The 19066-nt window shown below is 35.9% G+C and overlaps 1 protein-coding gene across 3 annotated transcripts in view; it reads left to right on the forward strand.

Moving 5' to 3' along the window:
- UNC13C (unc-13 homolog C) overlaps nucleotides 1-19066 on the forward strand; it is an 855380-nt gene that overhangs the window by 630717 nt on the left and 205597 nt on the right. The gene's annotated exons all lie outside the window — the stretch shown is intronic.

Genomic DNA, 19066 nt, shown 5'->3' on the forward strand with positions numbered 1-19066 from the left:
CAGAAAGCCCAGGCAGATAGCCCTGAAAGTAGGGGAGGAACGAAGGGTGCTTGTGCACCTAGGGAAAAGCTGCTGCTTTGCTTGCTGTCCTCCTGTGGAACGTGTGAATGCAGCCCCATTGGCTTTCAGAGCTAAGTGATTTGGGAATTCCTTTTATGGCAGCCATAAAAATTGAGTCACTAAATACATGGACAAACTCCTTTCAAGGTGGTACTAGCAATTTGGTTTTATTGTTGGATCAAGCCAGAGAGGGAATGCAGGGGAAGTGCCTACCAGCTCCCCTGGACTCGAGGGACATGTCAGTCAGGCTCTAGATGCATGTTAAATAAGAAGCCAGACCTTCAGGCATCAGCTTGTAAAGTATGCAATCAAATCCCTCAAGGGAAGACTGGACAGTGGACAGTTTTGCCTGCTATTTCCGGGCTGAGCCTTGAGGGGTAGCCACAGGAAGTGAAGTACAGCCATTGCCAAATACGTCTTTGTTTGCAGTAGTCCTTGAGCCACTGCATGTCTCTCAGTGGGATTTTCTGACTTTGTAGTTGTACAGTCCGTGCGTCTGTGGGTACAGGGAAGTTCAGGAGTTCCTTCGTTGTCATCGTGGTCCCTCCCAAAACTACTTGTGCTTGATTGTGTTTTTGGTATTTGTGTCTTTCAAGGAATTTTTCCATTCAATATAAGTGGCCAAAGTTGCTGTTGTATAATTGCTCATGACATTTCCCTATTATGCTTTTTTCTCTTAAAAAATCTTAGTACATTTCAGTTCAGTTCAGTAGCTCAGTCGTGTCCAACTCTTTGTGACCCCATGGACTTCAGCAGGCCAGGCCTCTCTGTTCATCACCAACTCCCGGAGTTTGCTCAAACTCATATCCATTGAGTCGCTGATGCCATCCAACCATCTCATCCTCTGTCATCCCCTTCTCCTCTTGCCTCCAATCTTTCCTAGCATCAGAGTCTTTTCCAATGAGTCATCAGTTTACATCGGGTGGCCAAAGTATTGGAGCTTCAGCTTCAGCATCAGTCCTTCCAATGAATATTCAGGACTGGTTTGATCTCTTTGCAGTCCAAGGAACTCTCAAGAGACTTCTCCAACACTACAGTTCAAAAGCATCAATTCTTCAGCGCTCAACTTTTCTTAGCAAAGATAGGGTTTACACTGGGGAGAATGGATAGCCGGAAAATCCAAAAACTATTAATCAAAAGTACAAAAAAAACAAAGAAAATAAGTCATTTTGAAAGTTTTTATGAATGTTAATTACAGCCTTCTTGAAATTTAAAATAGATGTTTCTCTGCAAATTTCCAAAATAAAATGTTATTTGGACAGAATAAGAAGTTTGTTTTTGGTTTTTTTTTTTGCCCCCGTAGGAGCACAGGAGTACTGTTATAGGATATCTAACTAAGACTTGTACTAATTCAGTCACTTTTTATGTCAACTTTCTGTCTCCCTGACTGCATATTATATAGAAAAGAAAAGGTTCCTCTTGGATTTTCATTTTATTATGCTCACCAGATGATTTATGCACAACTAGATATCTGTGTTATGAATATTATCATCGGCATTTAGGGAACTATGGGAAATTAATTACAGCCAGGCATTGTACTAAGCATTTTTACAGTTTAATGTCTAATTGAATCCTAAATGTAACTGCAATAGAATCGGGGATGACAGAAGGGGTAAGTAAATTTCCCAAGATCACACATTTAGTAAGTGGCAGAATCAGAATCTAAGCAACCCTCTACATTAACAAAATGATGAATTGTAGGGAAAAGATCCCATAAGTAAGGGCAGGGCATTAATCCTTAAGCTCAGTGCAAACACTTCTGATGTCTCAAAGAGTAATCTGGATCTGGTCATGAGAAACCTGAAGCAGTAATTACAAATGTAAACAGTGGAAGATGTGCCGTGTGATGGCGCCACTTGTAGTTGTGCATCAGCCAGTAGACACAACGCATGCAGTTTTAATTTTCTGTAGGAAAAACGTAAATTTGAAGTGTGTACCCACTGGGGCCCTCAGGAAAAACCAAGAAAGATTTTTCTTTTTTCCCTAAAGTTCTCTACATTAAAAAATTTCACTGCCCCAACATTTGGGATACACAAAAGTGATCAGTTTTCTCTTGAGGATTAGGTGCAAGAAATGTCAGAACTGAGGCTCACATTTAATAACTCTATAGAATCTAACTTCATACATTTCTACATTTCTATGCCTTTTTATTTTTTTCTTTTTTCTTTTTATTTCTTCTTTTTCCTTTTTTTTTTTTTTTTCCCAAAAAACACATTTTTTTTTTCCTCTGGAGGCCCTCTGTGTCCTGCTGCTGGATTTTGAACTGGTTGCTCTGTAGGTCTATTGCAGCACTGTTATTTGGAGATAGTGATTGCTACCATTGGTAGAAGGTTTCATTCATTTAACTTAATGTCAGTTACTGGGCAGTATGTTCCAAACTGGAAACCTAGCAATACACAAGACAAAAAAGTTATTTAATACTTTTGCAGGGAGTGGAGAGGAGTTAGATAACAAGGCATATATATGAACAGATAATACAGTGTTTCAGGTGTTGATAAGAAGGTAAAGCAAGATAAATAAAAAAATAGTAACTTGGCAGAAGTAAGGGTGGTTGCTAATATGTCAATTTCAATGGCTAAGAAGATACTCTTGGAGAAAGTGACATTTGAATTGAAGCCTGGATGATTAAAGGAAGGCAGACAGAAACAGAGCTCTGTAACTGTAACCAGGAGAATCAGTAACAAGTACAAAGTTTCAGGGCTGAAGCCTGGCATGTTGGAGTAGCAGCAAGAAAGGCCATATGACTAGGGGTTAATCAATGGGAGAAGCCATAGGAAAAGTTGATGTCATAAAAGTTTCACTTTTTTCTATTGGGTGGTGCTACAGATTCCCATAGTTGACAAGGTGAACAGACTTTGCTTTCATGTTCTTATTTCAGTTGCTGTCACCTGATATGTGGGCTTCCCAGATGGAGCTACTGGTAAAGAACTTGACTGCCAATGCAAGATACAAAAGACATGGTTCTGTCCCTAGATCAGGAGGATCCCCAGAAGGAGGGCACTGCAACCCACCCCAGTTTTCTTGCCTGGAGAATCCCATGGACAGAGTAGCCTGGTGGGCTACAGTCCATAGGGTTGCAAAGAGTGGGACACAACTTATGCAACTTAGGCAGGCAGGCAGGCACCTGATATGTGGTCAGTATTTACTCAGGTTAGAGAGAATGAGAAGTAGTAATTTGGTTAATCAAGATTTTTTTTTCTAGTTATTATCTTTTCTTTAGCAAAGTTAGTTTTACAAAACCTTAGTGGACTTCCTACTATCCAGCTCTGAGTTCCTTCCACACTTTCCTTTACCTTTAAAATTTAAAGACTTAGCTGAAGCATTACCTCTTCGGGAAATCTTCCCTAATTTCATCCAGGATGTATAAGTACCACATTATGTTTCTTCCATGACTTTGCATTCTGTCATTGCATTTATAACTTGGTACTATGAGTATATGTATATAACTCTGTTTTCTCCACTGTTCTAAAATGTTTTTGAAGGAAAAGACCATTTCTTGTCATCCTTTTATCTTCACAACCTTAGCATAGTGTGAGATGAAGAGATGATGTTCAACTTGTTAACAAATGGAGGTCCCACTGCATCCTGCTTACAAAATCAATTACATACTCAGAAATGTTGGTAGCAAAGTAAAGGCACCTTTAATTAGAATGCCAATAGTCTGGGGAGATGATGGACTCAACATCCCCCCAAAACCAATTCTGAAGATTCTGCTTGGCCATGACATTTTAAAGAGAAAGAGGAAAGTAATCTTAGTTAATCACTGAGACAGGGATTCAGAGTGGTCACCATGCCCACCGCCCCACCCCCACCTAGTGTGCAGACTCATTGACTTCTTGTAATCTTCCTCTAGTTGTAATCTTGTTCACACAGTTTATTTGGAAGATTACAAGCTTCCAAAGTGAAGGGGAAGCTAGGTAAGAGATCTGGTCCTCTGTTATTTATTGATATTTATTCATTTCTTTTTCTTTGATCTACAGAAAGAACTGACAAGTTAGGCAATGTATTGTGTGATTAAAAGATTTGAGAGGTGTGCTTGAGCCAGAGATAAGCAGAGCATTGGGGTGCCTGGTTTAAAAGTTAATTCTAATGTACCTTTGTTAAAGTGACAAGAAAAAGGGCTTCCTGCTAAGGGGAGTTTCCTGTAAAGAGCTGCTTACAAATCCTCACTTCTCAGAACATGATTCTATTTCTATAACATTAGGGGCAAAGGTCTATCTTCTATAATTTCTTCATGGTGATATAGGGTGCTGTATTCTCAGAGTGGAAGGTGTCAATGTGAGTCTGTAGCATTTCTGACAATTTTAGTCATCTGCTTATATATATAGGCTGAAAGTGACAGTGAAGTTGTTCAGTCATGTCCGACTCTTTGCTACCCTGTGGGCTGTAGCCTACCAGGCTCCTCCATCCACGGGATTTTCCAGGCAGGAATATTGGAGTGCATTGCCATTTCCTTTTCCAATATATAGGCAGAGAAACATACAATTATTTTGATGTCTACAGAGATGTAGATTATCATGAGCAATAAAGTTAATCCCATTCTCTTGAGGCCTGTTCTTGAAATTGTTCTAGCCATAGATTCAGTACTGCTCAAGTAGGAGCATCTGACATTATGGCTACAGTCTGGTCATCATGCAGTTAGCTTTTTTCTCCTTTGGTGGCAATTATAGTATCTGTAGAATAATTCTCTATTGTTTGTCTAATCATTAATTGTTTGGTTTGGTGTTGGGGGTTGGTGCCTGCAGGGTTCTACTCAGTTCCAGAGTCATGTTTACTGAGTAAGTAAAATTTGCCAATTCCATACTTGTCCTTCTGCTTTGTCTTCAGCCTTATTCAGATTTTTCTCAGTGATAAGTGATATACCCTTCTCCCATCCTAACATGCAATTGAAACAAAACAATAGATGATTACTTGGTTTAGTAAAGTAACATCCAAAAGCTCCTTACCATAACAGGCCATCTAAAAGCTTATTGTGAGAAAAAGCAGAAAATTGCCATTGCAACTTTATTGGCAACAGATAGGAATGATCATACACAATAGGTGCTTTTTCACTGAATACAGACAGATAAAATGACTGCTGAATCATAGTGAAAGAATTGAAGGGAACTAATTCTAAGCAGTCTTTGTAGCAATGCCTCATTCTTTGACACTGAGAGATCCGTTCATAAATATGCATTATACTTGGGAAACAACTAACAAAAGAGTCTCCCTCCACTGATGCTTGGGCACTCAAGATGTTTGTTGGGGATCACCCAGTGGACATTAAGGTCTTTACTTTTACTACAAATCTCATTTTATTATAGTTATTTTGTAAGCCATCTTAGTATTTTTGAATATGATGAATACATCAGTAATAAGTAAAAATAAAGAAAGAGGACTATGTTTCAAGTATGCAAAGATAAATGTGACTTGAGTGGCTTAGTGATCTAACATTTTTGAGCGAGAGAGAATGATCTCTGAGACCTTAGAAAAGTTTTGCAATATCTTTCAAACTGTTTTCCACATGTGAAAAATTGGGAGGTAAAAGTGAAGACATAGGACCATTATCAGAATTCGAGGAGATGAAGGTTAAGAGCACTAGCCCAGTGCCTGGTATTGCTTAGATACTCAGCAAATGTTAATTCCCACCTCTCCTTCACTGCCTCAAGCTCCCTGACCCTGACATGAATTTCAGAACTTGCTTTCCCCAAGTCTGTAATCTGGACATACTGAAGTAGCTTGAGAAACAGTGATCTGAAGGCAGTAAATTCCATTTGCTATTTCCTGCCCAAAGACATTACCCAATGTTTTTAAAGCTTTATCTGGCCATTTCTACCTGCCTCACTACTACCAGGTAACATCTTCACTGTCTTACAAAATGCTGATTTTAATAGTCAAGCTAGATGCATCCCCAATTTTATTTTTCATATTTAAATTAAATATGTATTTAAAGATCCAAATTCATTAAAATAATGCCTTAGGTTGTAGATATAAAGAGAAAACAGAAGGATAAAACGTTAGTTGCATTTAAATGACATTAGTGACCCACTTTTGTTGTTGTTGTTACAAGAGAACTTAAATACACAAGGAAAAATGATCACCACAGGAAATGTCCAATAGTAGCTGAGTTCACACTACAAATGCTTAAGCTGACTTTCACCTTTAACTGCAATGGTATGATGTGTGTCAGTTGCTCTTTAATTTGTAAGGCTACTTTGTAATTTACTAGTAGAGTCCTGTTTATATAAAGTTCATTCTTCTTGGCTGTTCTCTCTCTTCAAGGTAATGGCAGATAATTGCACTAAGGCATGTCAAATTTTCGTATTAACAAAAGCTGAATTTTAAAAAATAATAATGTTAAAAGAGCAGAGCAAACTAAGTGTCTCAACTTCTGGCTGTGACAGTGAAGTTGCAGTTGCAGACAGGACAGATACCAGAACCGCTGCTTACTCACATGAAACGAAGAAGACGTGTTTCTTCAAAGGCAGACTTTGCATATCAAAATAATACTTCACATATAATGAATTCTAATTTTTATCTGTGTGACTAATGAATCAGTATTATCGGATCTGACAGTGGAAGACTGTGTTTGCCTTATTTCACTAAGAGATTTGCAAGATAATAAATGGAATTGTTAAATTGTTGTGTTTCATAGGATTCGAGGTTTAAAACATTTATGCTTTGCATTAATTGCTGCAAATTAAAAATGGGAAACATTCAAATAATGTTGAAATGGATCAACTATTTCATTAAACCTCTTTTTATAAATGATAGACTAAGTGAAGTCATGATTTCATGGAAAATAAAGAGGTGGAGCTGTACCTTCTAAAATTCAATTTGTACCAATTTTATTTTTAAAATATAAATAATGAAATATGAATATTTAATACACTATATTATACATGTACTTGTTTTAACTTTTAAGTATATATTATAATTCCTAAGAGGTTAGGAAATGGTCATGGCATGCATGCATGCTAAGTCACTTTACTTGTGTCCAACTCTTTGTTCCCTTATAGACTGGAGACCGTCAGTCTCCTCTGTCTATGGGATTCTCCAGGCAAGAATACTGGAGTCGGTTACCATGCCCTCCTTGAGGGGATCTTCCTGACGCAGGGATTGAACTGTCTCTTATGTCTCCTGCATTGGGAGGTGGGTTCCTTACCACTAGTGCCACCTGAGAAGCCCAGGAAATGGTCATGGAAAGTTAAAACCTCTTTCAGTCAAGCTTGTATCATAGTTTGGAATTTATTTATAATTAGCATATAAATTGTTAATATATGGCTAGAGACTGCTGCAGTTTGGGAAACCAGTTAACTCCTGTGAGTATATAATAATTTCCCTCTTCAGTTCAGTTCAGTTCAGTCGCTCAGTCGTGTCCGACTCTTTGCGACCCCATGAATCGCAGCACGCCAGGCCTCCCTGTCCATCACCAACTCCCAGAGTTCAGTCAGACTCACGTCCATCGAGTCAGTGATGCCATACAGCCATCTCATCCTCTGTCGTCCCCTTCTCCTCCTGCCCCCAATCCCTCCCAGCAGCAGAGTCTTTTCCAACGAGTCAACTCTTCACATGAGGTGGCCAAAGTACTGGAGTTTCAGCTTTAGCATCATTCCTTCCAAAGAAATCCCAGGGCTGATCTCCTTCAGAAGGGACTGGTTGGATCTCCTTGCAGTCCAAGGGACTCTCAGGAGTCTTCTCCAACACCACAGTTCAAAAGCATCAATTCTTCGGTGCTCAGCCTTCTTCACAGTCCAACTCTCACATCCATACATGACTACTGGAAAAACCATAGCCTTGACTAGACGGACCTTTGTTGGCAAAGTATTGTCTCTGCTTTTGAATATGCTGTCTAGGTTGGTCATAACTTTCCATCCAAGGAGTAAGCGTCTTTTAATTTCATGGCTGCAGTCACCATCTGCAGTGATTTTTGAGCCCAAAAAAATAAAGTCTGACACTGTTTCCACTGTTTCCCCATCTATTTGCCATGAAGTGATGGGACCGGATGCCATGATCTTCGTTTTCTGAATGTTGAGCTTTAAGCCAACTTTTTCACTCTCCACTTTCACTTTCATCAAGAGGCTTTTTAGTTCCTCTTCACTTTCTGCCATAAGGGTGGTGTCATCTGCATATCTGAGGTTATTGATATTTCTCCTGGCAATCTTGATTCCAGCTTGTGTTTCTTCCAGTCCAGCGTTTCTCATGATGTACTCTGCATATAAGTTAAATAAGCTGGGTGACAATATACAGCCTTGACGTACTCCTTTTCCTATTTGGAACCAGTCTGTTGTTCCATGTCCAGTTCTGACTGTTGCTTCCTGACCTGCATACAGATTTCTCAAGAGGTAGATCAGGTGGTCTGGTATTCCCATCTCTTTAAGAATTTTCCACAGTTTATTGTGATCCACACAGTCAAAGGCTTTGTCATAGTCAATAAAGCAGAAATAGATGTTTTTCTGGAACTCTCTTGCTTTTTCCATGATCCAGTGGATGTTGGCAATTTGATCTATGGTTCCTCTGCCTTTTCTAAAACCAGCTTGAACATCAGGAAGTTCACGGTTCACATATTGCTGAAGCCTGGCTTGGAGAATTTTGAGCATTACTTTACTAGCGTGTGAGATGAGTGGAATTGTGCGGTAGTTTGAGCACTCTTTGGCATTGCCTTTCTTTGGGATTGGAATGAAAACTGACCTTTTCCAGTCTTGTGGCCACTGCTGAGTTTTCCAAATGTGCTGGCATATTGAGTGCAGCACTTTCACAGCATCATCTTTCAGGATTTGAAATAGCTCCACTGGAATTCCATCACCTCCACTAGCTTTGTTCGTAGTGATGCTTTCCAAGGCCCACTTGACTTCACATTCCAGGATGTCTGGCTCTAGGTGAATGATCACACCATTGTGATTATCTGGATCATGAAGATCTTTTTGTACAGTTCTTCTGTGTATTCTTGCCATCTCTTCTTAATATCTTCTGCTTCTGTTAGGTCCATACCATTTCTGTCCTTTATCGAGCCCATCTTTGCATGAAATATTCCTTTGGTATCTCTGATTTTCTTGAAGAGATCTCTAGTCTTTCCCATTTTGTTGTTTTCCTCTAGTTCTTTGCATTGACTGCTGAGGAAGGCTTTCTTGCTATAGCAAGAAGAGATAATTTCCCTCTTCAGTCAAGTTCATTGCTATTAATTTTATTAGCAATTTTTTTTCTGGAACTAATAACTAGCAAACACAAATGTAAACTTGTATTCATTTGATAATTTTTTCACATTAGAAATCAATAAATCTAAATATTTTCTTGCATGTCTCATTTGTGGTAAAATTTTCATTATAATTAGCAGTAAACATTTATTAAGTGCTCACTATGGGCCAGTGGCTGTACAAAGTATTTACATGTAAAGTTTCATTTAATCCTCATAACAGCCCTAGAGTCCCAAATTGCACAGTTATTATCATCCCCATTTGACAGATGAGGAAATTGAGTTTTAAAGAAATTACTCAGTGCTCCACTGGGTAAATTAGTTAAGTAACAGAAGAAATCAAGCCTCTGTCTTTTGAATTGCATTGAGGCTTAACCACTACATTATACTTCTGTGAATTGTGCACAGGAAATAGCCAGTACTGTGTTAAATTACAGAAAATAAGCCTCTAACAAATATGCAAATGTATAGACTTCTTAGCCAGCTCAAAGAAGAGGCAGAAATCTTCAACTGTGGACTGTGTTGAAAGAAAACAACTCTTCATTTGGTTTGATACAGAGAAGACAGCACAGATATAGCATATACAATTTGATGCCATAGCGAGATTGTGAAATAAAGAAAATTTGAACACAGTGCAAAAATACAGTTATGGAAATATTACTTTGTGGCCCCTTAAAAATTAGAAACATAAAATCTTGCCAGTGATTACTCAGAAATTGATAAAAATCTCTTATAAGAAATACTCTATGTCTCTCCTCTTACTCTGAGTTCTGATTTGCTTCTTTTATTGGTTGTATATAGTTGTGAATTTTTCTCCCCTTTTTCACTGAGTAGGTAGGAATAAAGAAGTTGTTTTGGAAACTATTAGCTTTGCAGATGTTCTTACCAGGTTACATCCTGGCTTATAGAATTGTTTAAATTGGAGAGGAAATTTTCATACTTACAAATAAATAGATAAATAAATATATAAAAGTATGTGTGTATATAAATATACAAATACAGTAAGAAGACTGTATAAGCACAATTAATATTATTTGTTAGTGAAGAGATGCTAGATGGAGAATTGTTTTCTAATGCCAGCCAAAACTGCTGAAGGAGAAAAAAAAAAATCATGTTATCTCCATCAGTACTCAACTATAAAGCAAATGTCAATAAAATTAGATAAGTTAAATCTTGTGGCAACAGTAAAATGATAGAATATACAGTTTTACACAGTACAAAGGCACCAACACCATCACTAACTCTTAATATTGTGAGCTACAATTCAGTTTATAGTCACTGTAAACTTGTCTTTGCCCTTATCCTTCACATTTAATCATCGCTAATTCTGCCTTGGGGCTTCCCTGGTGACTCAGTGGTAAAGAATCCAAGAATCTGCCTGCCAATTCAAGAGACACAGGTTCAATCCCTGGGTCTGGAAGAACCCCTGGAGAAGGAAATGGCAATCCACTTCAGTATTCTTGCCTGGGAAATCCCATGGACAGAAAGAGCCTAGTGGGCTACAGTGCATGGGGTTGCCAAGGAGTCGGTCATGTCTTAGTGACAAAACAACAAAATACAACAAAAGACTTTAGCTGGAAGAGATACTGAACTGTGCTTTCAAAGAACAGAGAGAGTATTTATGATCAGATGGAAATTGAGGAAGAGAGTACAGATAGGAGAAAATGATCAGAAGACATGGGACATTAGATATGTTTAGAAATTATAAGTAGTCTCGGTGGCAAGAGCATGGAAGATGTTGGAGAATAGAGACAGAAGTTATAGTGGGGGTCAGGTTGCCATTGGCCAGGCAAGTCACCTTAATGGGCTTAAATTTCTCTATGCTACTGATTGTGTGACAAGCAATTGATGGTTTTAAAGTAGTGATTTGAAATATTACAGCCTATGTTCATCAAAGGTAAATTAGATGGTAGTATACAGTATGAATTTGAAGAGTAAGAAATGGAGGTAAATAACAGATATACTAACAGATTACTTCAGCTTTTGAGTCAAGTGTGACTTGAATTGGGGATGAGATGGTAGGAGCAGGGCAAGGATAGATTCTACAGCTATGTCAAAGGAAGAATCCACAGGAGAGTAGAAAGAAGATGCTGTGGGTTGTGGCAGAGGTTGATGACCAAGTTTGCCATCTGGATTCAGGCAGGGTTGACTCATGAAGTATTTTATTTAACTAGGATTTCTGTGAGATGGAGCCAGAGAAGTGTTTCCAAATACACCAAAAATACCATAGAGGGGTAGTAAAGTAAAATAAAAATATAGACTTTGAAAGAACCTGTGTAATTATTTAAGTAAATGAAGGATCTTTGAGTAATTTTTTTTAGCACAAGGATATATTATTATTTCCATTGTTAATAGTAAGAAAACCAAGTTTGAAGCTGCCTGTCATAATAGACAATAAATAAAACTTCTAATGATATCTCAAACCCCAAAGATTATCTTCTGTATGGAAGCAGAGCTTGGCAAGTGAATCTTGAGATTTAAATTTGGACTGTTGCAGAAAATATAAAGTTAATCATTTGAACTGTAAATATTTTAAAGCAAAATCAATACATTTAAACAAAACAAAAGAGCTAGCTGTAAGGACATCATAAATGTTTGGGAATTTCTATTATTGTCATAAGAAAAAGAATGAAAAAAATATGGTCAAGAAGCATAAGCTCTATATCTGATTCTGTCATTGATTTACTTCATGTTTTAGAACATATTTCTTGATACCTAATATCCCTAAGTGTAAAATGAATATAGTCAAAGTTATGTTTGTCTCTCTTCTAAGTATGAAAAAAAATGAGTATTTGCTGCTTGTTTATTGGAGAGCTCATGAGCTTTGGAAAATCAGCTCAAGGCTCTAATTCTGACTACCAGCTCTTCATTTGTAAAATGAGAATAACAACAACCAAAATGAATTTTGTGAGCAATAAATGAATGTTATTTAGCTTTTTAAAATAATCACATAGTATTTAGCAAAATTCCATTTGATTTTATTTCAGGATGTGTGTAAATGTTCATATTTTTTAAAATAATCATATTCAACTTCACAGGCCTATTTGAAGTAGAAAATGAAAGTTCTAATGCTTATGTATCATTTCTTGTGAAGAAAAGAAAAAACCAAAATAAGACTCCCTTTACGAGGAGGAGGCTTCCTCTACTCCGGCCACCTGGCCCTGAGACTGTACAATGTGACTGACCGGGTCCTTCTGTACCCCATCGATGATGTTTATACTGGAATGTGCCTTCAGAAACTCGGCCTCACTCCCAAGAGACACAAAGACTTCAGGACATTTGATATAGAAGAGAAAAGCCTGAGTAACATTTGTTCCTATGTAGATTTAATGTTGGTACATAGTAGAAAACCTCAAGAGATGATTAATATTTGGTCTCAGTTGCAGAGTGCTCATTTAAAATGCTGAGTTATGTGCAAACTACATTTTACATAGAAATGTATCTCAAATAGTTCCCATTTGTGTTCTCTTCCATTAGAGGTCATTTCTATGTAAAACCATCAAAATTGCCTTTATAGGTCATGTCCATTTGATGGCCTCTAAACCCTTCAGTTCAGATGGTAAAGCATCTGCCTGCAATGCGGGAGACCTAGGTCGGGAAGATCCCCTGGAGAAGGAAATGGCAACCCACTCCAGTATTCTTGCCTGGAGAATCCCATGGACGGAGGAGCCTGGGGGGCTACAGTCCACGGGGTAGCAAAGAGTCGGACACGACTGAGCGACTTCACTCACTCACTCACTTACCCATGCCTTACAAATTTTTTGTAGTTGGGTATATTTTTTCCAACTATTTTCTGTACATATAAGCATAGAAATTCATTTAATAGTATTTATTTTTATTCTTTTTTTTTTTTTTTTTTTTACAAAATACAGGCTCATAATATGTATACTAATCTGTAATTTGCCTTGTTTGCTTAAAACTGCCTGACATTTATCTTTTCACGTCAGTACAGGCAGACCTATCTTGTTTTGTTTAATAGTTGCATATTGTTCTGTAGTTTCATATAACACCATGATGATGCATCCATGGAGGGGGAATTCTGAGCCACAGGAGAGAAGGGAGTGTAAATAACTCAAGTATTGGAATAGCATAAAAACTGAAAACTTGTAGAGAGTCAGGCTTTTGGAAATCAGATGCAGACAGGTCCTGAATTTTCTTTCTTTTTTTTTTTTTTTTGCTTGTTTTCTAGCCTGAAATGTACTTAGTAAAAAAATTTTACTATTATTTTAATTGAAATTTCTTTGAATATTAGAGCTGTAAGACTCTCTTATCTATGTTTGCTAGGTTTTTGTGTGTGTTTTTTTTTTTCCTTTTTAGATTGTCCATTAATCACAGCCATTTTTCTAATATTTCTCTTTTTCCTCAGATTTATAACAATTCTTATATTAGTAGTATTATCCCTTTGCCTTTTATATATCTAGTGTATATTTTTCTAGTATGTTGTTTTTATTTTAAATGGTAGTTTGGTTTTGGTTTAGGTTTTTGTTAAATCCTCAACAGTAATAATGAGAACCCTTAAACCTTAGTTTCACAAGAATGAAAATCAAATTTGACATTGCTTATGCAACTGAGAAAATCCTGACACAGATAGCTTATTTTTAGATTCTCTGTTTGGAAGTTATCTGATTAAAAAGTCTAGATTAAAGGAAAATATTTTAAAAGTCGCTTTGAGAATCTTTTCTTATGGTAATTACAACCATTAACTGGGGTTGCATAGCTTATCTCTTCCACCAATTAATCTTTATCCTCCTTGAAAAGTACACACAAATCTTACTTTCTTCAAGTAACCTCTGTGAATGATTGCACCAAATATTCTTCTGCATCATATACTCTTAGCTTTATTGTGTTGAGTAATTTCTACTTAGTGCTGTACTATGTGCCTTTCCATTGTGATCCATGTTTTCTTTCTTTAACCAAAATATAGTTAATTTACAATATAGTGTTGCTTTCTGGTGTACAGCAGAATGCTTGTTTATATATAATTTTTTTTATAAATATATAAAATTTTCAGATTCTTTTCCTTTATTGACTATAGTTTCCTGTGCTATATGGTAGTAGTCCTTGATGTTTATTTTATGCATAGTAGTGATCCTTGTTTCTTAAGATCACATCAACCCAAGTGTAGACAGCAGAATATAAAAACCAGTCACTCAGGATATCTTTGGCTCTTCTTGCCCTGGCTCACTGGTCTAGCTCCTCGGCATCCTTTCAGCTACAGTTGCTGTTCCGCATTCTCCTTTTCTGTTTACGATCCATCTTCCTATTCCTCATGTTGCTCTTCTTTGATATCATGACAGTCACCATCACTCACAGCATACATCCAGTTTCCTGTCACTATTGCTGCTTGATAACAGAAATTCTGAATCCTCTCTTGCCAAACTTGTTCAAACTGCTGCTTCCCATCTCTATACAGGCTGCAGAGTGACCCTCCATTGAAAATAAGCTGCTCTCACAGCCCCTAAGCACCAGTAAGGAGGAGGAGGAGTTTTCTCCAAACTCTTGGTTTTCCAGAACTACTTTTTTCCACAACCAGCTCAACCTTCTCAGGCTTTAGCTTCTTTGCGGGACTTATCAAATGCACGTGTGTGTCTGTGTGTGTGTATATATATATGTGTATGTATGTGTATACGAACATGATATGTATATATATATATATTATATATAATGTAATATATATATTTTTACTGCCATCTCTACACTACGTTGTAAACTTCTGAGGGGCAAGGATTGTGTGTTTTATTTAGTACTTAGCCTTCAATTAATAGTGACTTATTAACTAATGTTACTTATTAAATGCTAAACATGTTAACACTTATTTTTATTATATTACCTCTTATTTTACTGGTATAAAATTTTTATATTTTTTTCTAAAATAAGATATTACAAACTTGATTGAAGGTTTATTTGTACATACGCCTCCTTGAATTCAATTCCCTTCTCTACTTGCCCAAACCTAACTATTAGAATGTTTTATCCCCACGAATTTCTTTGTATCTTTATGATAGATTCATGCACATTGTTACATGTATCAGTTTTTTATTCTTCTTTATTGCTTAGTGGATTCAATTTTATGAATCTAGCTCAGTTTATTTATCCATTCACCGACTGAAATAATGACTTTCAACATATATAGTTTTTGTAAAAATATGTTTCATTTCTCTTGGATAAATGCCTTGAGTTGGACTGTTGATAAGTGTATATTTAACTTGATTGGCAAACTGCTTTCCAAAGGGACTGTCATATTTTGCATTCTTAGCAGCATTATATCAGAATTCAAACTTCTCTGCGTCTGTACACTTTCACCAGCCCTTGATATTGTCAGGTGTTGTTTTGTTTTGTTTTATTTTGAACTGTTTTAGTAGACATGTAGTGATATCATATTATAATTTTAATTTGAAAGTACCTAGTGACTAATTGGAGAAGGCAATGGCAACCCACTCCAGTGTTCTTGCCTGGAGAATCCCAGGGACGGGGGAGCCTGGTGGGCTGCCGTCTATGGGGTCGCACAGAGTCAGACACGACTGAAGTGACGTAGCAGCAGCAGCAGCACAGTGACTAATTATGTTGAGCATATTTTCATGTGCTTATTTTTCCATCTAATTATATTCTTTGCTCAATCATCATTCAGATCACTTGCCCATTTTTTGTTGGGTAATTTTTTTTCTTATTATTGGGATTTGAAAGTACTTTGTATATTCCAGATATGTCCTTTATCAGATATGTGTTCTGCAGGTCAATTGCCTTTCTTTTCATTTTGTCAACAGTATTTTTAAAAAAGCAGGTTTTAATTTTCATAAAGTCCAATATATCAGTATTTTATGGTTTTCACTTTTTGTGCCAGATCTAAGTAACCATTGCCTGATCCTAGATCATAAAATTTTCTGTGTTTTCTTTTAGAAAATCTTTAGGTTTTATATTTAGTTCTCTGATTCATTTTGAGTCTTTTTTTTTTTTTTTTTCTTGTATGTTGTGAAGTTTGGGTCGAGGTTTACTTTTTTTTTTTTTTTTTGCATAGGGATATTTAACTACTCTAGCAGACATATTGCAAAGACTACCTTTTCTCCATTGAATTAATATAGCATTTTATTGAAAATTAATTAACCTTGAAGATATAGTATCTTAATTACTATAGTTTCATTGTAAGCTATGAAGATAAGTGATGTAAAACCTTCAGCTATTTTAATAAACACCATTTTTGCTCTTCTATTTCTTTTGCTTTACCATGTAAATTTTAGAATGAACTTGTCAATTTCCACAGAAAAAAATCTGCTAGCATTCTGCGTGAGATTGCATTGAATCTGTAAATCAACTTGGGAGAATTAATATTCTGACATTAAGTATATTAATTCATGAATACAATGTATTTCTCCATTTATTTAGGTCTTATTTGATGTTTCTCCTCAGTACTTTGCAGTTTTCTTTATATAAATCTTGTACATATATATTCTTAGATTTATACCTAAGTATTTAATATATTTTGGTGCTATTGTAAGGAGAAGGCAATGGCACCCCACTCCTGTACTCTTGCCTGGAAAATCCCATGGACGGAGGAGCCTGGTAGGCTGCAGTCCATGGGGTCGCTAAGAGTCGGACACGACTGAGCAACTTCACTTTCACTTTTTACTTTCATGCATTGGAGAAGGAAATGGCAACCTGCTCCGGTGTTCTTGCTTGGAGAATCCCAGGGACGGGGGAGCCTGGTGGGCTGCTGTCTATGGGGTCGCACAGAGTGGGACACGACTGAAGCGACTTAGCAGCAGCAGCAGCAGCAGCTATTGTAAATGATACTCTTATTTTCCTTTCAATTTTCAATAGTTCATTGCTAGAATATAGAAATACAGTGATTTTTGTATCTGACTTTGTATTCTGTAACCTTGCTGAACTTATTTAGTAATTATTTTGTAGTATTTTGAGGATTTGGATTGTTTTCCTCCAAATAGAGTGTTTCTTCCTTTGCTATCTATATACCTCTTTTATTGTTATTTTTCTTGACTGTGTGCAATCTTTAGGAGCTCCAGTACAATGTTCAGTAGGAAGAGTGAGAGTAAAAACCATTGCCTTGATCCTTTTATTATTGTGATGTTAGCTGTAGGTGTTTTGTAGATTCTTTTTATAAGATTAAGGAAATTTCCTTTAATTCCTAGTTTTCATAGTTTTTGTTTTTTGTTTTGTTTTTAAGCATGAACAAATGTTGAAGTTTGCCAAATATGTTTTACTCATCTATTGAGATGATAAAGTTTTTCTCTTTAGTCTGTTAATAGGATACATTACATTGATTCATTTTTCAGCGTTGAACCCATGCTGCACTTCTGAGATAAGTTTCTTGGTCATGATGTATTATCCATGTATATATTGCAAGATTGAACTTGTCACTTGTTTTTGAGGATTTACACATCAATTTTATGAGAATGGGGTTTAGTTTACTTTTTTGTACAGTGTCTTTGTTTTTTGCATCAGACCACCATACACTTAATTAATACATTCTTTTTTCTGGATTCAAAAAAATTAATGTAATAAATTTTCTCATTTTATGAGCTTAATCACTCTAAGTATACATTTATTGTTTTGTTGCTGTGTATATATTACATAAAAATTAACATACTACAAATTGTGGGATGTCTATAGCTATCCACAAATGAAACCTTTTGAAATAAATTACTTGTTTAAGGTTATTTTTATATTAATAGAGTAAAATTTATTGTTGAAAACTAATTTTGTGTATATGTAGGTTATATTAATTTTTTGATCATAGGAAGTGTTCTGAGTTTAAGTACTTAATAAATATGCATCTACATTTAAGTTTTAAAGTTGAAATTATTAGATAAATTGATAGATGGAAGTTGGAAAGAACATTTGATAAAACATACTTTCCTTTGGTGAAGTAGTATGTAGGAACCATGGTCTTTTCTTTGTTGAGGTTATCCTGAGGTCATATTTATTTAAGTAACTCTTTATATCCCATTCAGGATCATATTTATTTATTTTTTCTTTTTTTGATTTAAACTCAAAGATATAAATGAATGTGAGAGCTGCTTTTGTTACTTTACATATATATGTATGTGTGTGTATGTGTGTGTGTGTATACACACACATCCTTATATATATAAATATATACATACATTATTATGCATTATATATGTATTATACATTAGATATTAATATTATATATTATATAGTGTATGTATATATTTATTATATATGTGTATGTGTATATTTATTATATATATATGTATATGTAATATATATGTATTATAGTTTGTTTATATGTATACAGATATATGTGTATGCATTTTAAAATAATATGCATAAAATTTAATATATATGTATTTGTCAGAACAGTACATACTTTCGTATGTACTAGCAAGGGCTGAGTGTTTATAATGAACGAAATTATTTTCACTGGGCTTACATTACTTTGAGCCTTATCATGAGATTGAAAATACATACAAACAAAATTCATATTCAGCAGCAGTAGGAACATTGTGTTTGGCTTAAGCTTGTTTGATCTAAAAAACACAGCCTGCCTGGTAATTCTGAAATCCTGACTAATGAGGTCTACCATGGACCATTTCACCAGAGAAGTAAGGAATCTTGATGAAATAATTTACTTTAAGCAAATATAGAATGGAAGCTACAGTCCATGTGGTCACAAAGATTTGGACACAACTGAATGACTAAGCACAGCACAGAATGGAAGCATTCAAGTTTGCTTCAAGAAAAATGGCTGTTGTGATAAAGACCACACTCATGTGTAACTTTTTTCCATACCGTTGAAATTGAGAAATCTCATAAGTAAAAGTATTTATACTATATAATAATGATTGTGATATATAT

Source organism: Bubalus bubalis, chromosome 11, assembly GCF_019923935.1.
Source record: "Bubalus bubalis isolate 160015118507 breed Murrah chromosome 11, NDDB_SH_1, whole genome shotgun sequence".
NCBI lineage: Eukaryota > Metazoa > Chordata > Mammalia > Artiodactyla > Bovidae > Bubalus > Bubalus bubalis.